This window comes from Leptonychotes weddellii, chromosome 10 (genome assembly GCF_054177405.1).
Source record: "Leptonychotes weddellii isolate Sample4059 chromosome 10, ASM5417740v2, whole genome shotgun sequence".
NCBI lineage: Eukaryota > Metazoa > Chordata > Mammalia > Carnivora > Phocidae > Leptonychotes > Leptonychotes weddellii.
In genome coordinates, this window is record NC_138378.1 from 118,014,505 (window position 1) to 118,017,856 (window position 3,352).

The 3,352-nt window shown below is 46.7% G+C and overlaps 1 long non-coding RNA gene across 1 annotated transcript in view; it reads left to right on the forward strand.

The window, feature by feature from the left end:
- The window catches only part of LOC145715995 (uncharacterized), a 19,965-nt gene extending 16,968 nt beyond the window's left edge, over nucleotides 1–2,997 (forward strand). The window contains exon 2 of the long non-coding RNA XR_014138334.1: nucleotides 764–2,997. This is a non-coding gene — a long non-coding RNA (uncharacterized LOC145715995). The remainder of the gene's footprint in view (nucleotides 1–763) is intronic.
- Nucleotides 2,998–3,352: the final 355 nt, after the last annotated feature.

Sequence of the window (3,352 nt, forward strand, 5' to 3'; positions counted from 1 at the left end):
TTATCTTTGAAATTGAGAGACACATCACTCAGCTAGGCAGCTGGTGACAGGGTTTTCATAGAAGCAGCTGTTTTAAATCTTTTCAGATATAGGCGGGATATTATACATAATCAAATAATTCTCCAGATAAAATTGAGTCATCTGAACATGTGCAGAGTTGAAGATGGACTTTGGATGGAAAGAGTGGGTTTTAGTTTGGCTCTTGCACTTTTTAGCTGAGTCATCTTAGATGGGTTGCTCAAGATCATTGAGCCTCCATTTTCTTATCAGAAATGAAAATGATGCCTATTTATAGAATTGTTATAAGGATTAAGTAAAACAATCTGGGCAAAGCATTTGACACACGATAGACCCGGCCCATTCCTAGTTTCTCTCTTCATCTGAAGGGAGGACCTGTGTTCACAAATGAGTTCTCAGTTCCATGCCCCAGCAAAGGGCCATGTGGTCTTTTATTTACTCTATCACACAGTTACTAGATCCTAGTTGCTGAAAGTCACTGTGTTTCTCCAAAGCCCCGAGATTCTAGCAAGTCTTCTATTATATGGCATATCCCACAGCCTAATGCTATGTTACAGGACTCCCCTTAAGGGAGATACTACCGTCTGGTGGTCCCAACCTCCATTTCCAATCCCCCTTACCTTTGCTACCTTCTAGCTAGGACTAATCACCCGGTACAATGCTGGCCCAAGGGACAAAAGGAAGCCGAATTTGCTTAGAGTTCCTGAAAACTTCTGCTACCATGTTGACTTCTTTCTTCTTTCAGATGGAACAAATGAAGATATGGTAGGTGGTGCCCCTATAGTTCTCGCCAACTGGAGGCCACTAGAGTCTTAGGAGGGCACCACTGAACCAGAAAAATGAGTCTCTTCTTTGTTTAAGCCGCTGTGGCTAAGTTTTCTGTCTCTTTCAACCAAAAGCCTTCTTTTCTGGTGTACCACTAACTCCAGTCGTCCAGGGTGCGTCCAGAACCTCCAGACGATAACCATGAGACAAAGCCACTCTAGTGCTCGGGACTGTCATCCCTGTGATGTGATGCAGCTGCGTCCCCAGCCTTCTCTACCCTTCAGTTGAGTCATCCTGCAGGCCCGAAGTTCCTGAGGTTGGGAGAGCCCTTCAGGGTCCACCCCACCTTTTAGCCGCACCTGCCCAGACATGTCAATAAAAGCTGCAGCCTTTGCTTGGGCTCCAGCTGGGCCTCCTCCTTCTAGAAAGGCATCCTGAAGCTCTCGTTTGGGAAAAAATATGGCTACTGCAAAGTAAATACCCAAGGAGGGAGACTTCTTGACACCATCGCTAAATGCCAAAATATGGCCTTGTTTGGAGACATTCCTAAAAACCTCCCCCTATGGATTTAAAGTGTGTTGATGAAAGGATAGACAATACTTATGTCAAATGGGAGGGGAAGGGTGTTGCAGAGACAGACAGAAGAAGTCATGAACTGTGATTTTCAGCAAAGATGCCTTCCAAATAAAGCAAGTGTGTTGGAGTGAGGGGCCTCATACTTTGCTTTTCAACCAGGCTGAAGTGCCGTGATGAAGACGGCAAGATTGGGGTCCTCGGATTGCTCAGTCAGTGCCCCTCCCTCTTGGACTCTATGGCACTGCCTGGCCCTGGGGCCCCTCTGGCCTCCTTTGTCCCTCCTTCCAGCTGGGTCCTGCCCATCACCACCTGTTAACAGCTGAGCTGATTACGAATGTCAACAGCAGGTGAACACATAGCTGATGTAAATTCAGTTTTCCAAAGACTCTGTAAGTCTTAACTTAAAGGAGTAAATAGAATTTTAGGTACCAGAATAGACTTGGTTGGGCTGGGAGGCTGATGAGCATTGTTGAATCGTGGAAGCATGACATTTTTTATCAGGCAGTAAGATGCATAACCCGCTTCCAAAATTCTTATTATATATAAGGGTGGCATATGTTTATCTAGAATAGCTCCTGATGAATCTGCTTTTTAAAAAGCTTTAGACAAAAACAGTCTTCTGTAGGTTGTGGCAACTGTGGGGATGCTAATTTTATAATAAGCCATAAATTGATTGACAGGAGGCAAAACAATAATGGGGTAGAAGACAATTGGCTCAGAGACAGAAGCAGGCAACTAAGAGGAGGTGACTTGGTTGGCAGAGGTGGTTGAGCACACTTGAATCATGGTTCCATAAGCCAAGCGTGGGGAGGAATTCTGACCAGAGGTCCCGTGGCTCAGTCAAGGGCTCCAGTGGGCCTTGGAAGAGCAGAAGACCCTGGCAGTTGACCTGGCTGCACTCCCTAGGGGAAAGCCTTGTGGCTTCGCTGAAGGGATGTCTGGGGCTGAGGGACGGGGAAGGAGGTACTTCCTGAGTGGAGGCAGCAGCATCTCTAGCTCAGCCACAGAGAACCATGGTGCCCTGATTTCCAGAGAGCTCCAAAGAGAAACCTTCCTGGTCTAGGAGATGGGCTTCTAGAAGAAGAGCCCAAGTTGGATTTTCCAATTTCATCTTTATTCCTGTAGTTTGCCTGCCTTTGAGTAATTTGTTAGTGAAGCTCAACACCAGGACTCAAGTGATTGCCCCGTTGTGGGTGGGGTCCTTTCGCTCTGCTGTTTCCAGACGCAGCCTGATGTTTGCACTTGGTGCTCACCCTGGAGTGTTTGCTGAGTAAATGGAAGCACTCATGTGGGTGGACCGAAATGAAGCAGAGCACTGCGGTCTGTGAGAGGAGAAGCTCTTACTCCTTTGCTGGTGGCGCTGGTGGGACTGGCCTCTGGATCGGGAAATTGCCTGCGGCAGGAGGCTTTCTTCCCCCTGTAGATTCAATACTCTTGTGACAAACTGCTGAGAGACAAGACATGTCACTCTTTGGGCCAGACATTTGCCTCTGGGGCTGCTACCCTTAACTATAACAGTAACAGCCGAAGAAGGATGGTTTGGGCACATTTTCTTGGGGTTTTTCATGAATGGTTTTGGTTGGGCACATGAAAGCACATTGAATAAACTTGAATTTTCACTTGATCTACTTTTTTAAATGGGTCCCCTTTGTAGAATTCTTTGGAAACCCAGGTTGCCCATTCCCTGACCCGTGGCCCCACTGTACAAACTTCCATGAAGTACCAATGTGCCCGACACCATCACTGGATGCTGAAATATCACTTCGCTGCCCTTGAGTTACATGGCCACCCTCTGATAAGACTGGGGCCTATTTTTGCCACCCACACCTCTTGTGGCACCGGGCACATAGTCAACACTCAGGCATTTTGCTGAAAGTGCCTTAAATGCTAAGATTGCTTTAAAGTCTCTCTTTCATATACAGTGTGAAGTCCATGCTTTGAACAATTACCCAACTGCTTCAAACCAAGAAATTTACCTTGGTTCCAACTGCCT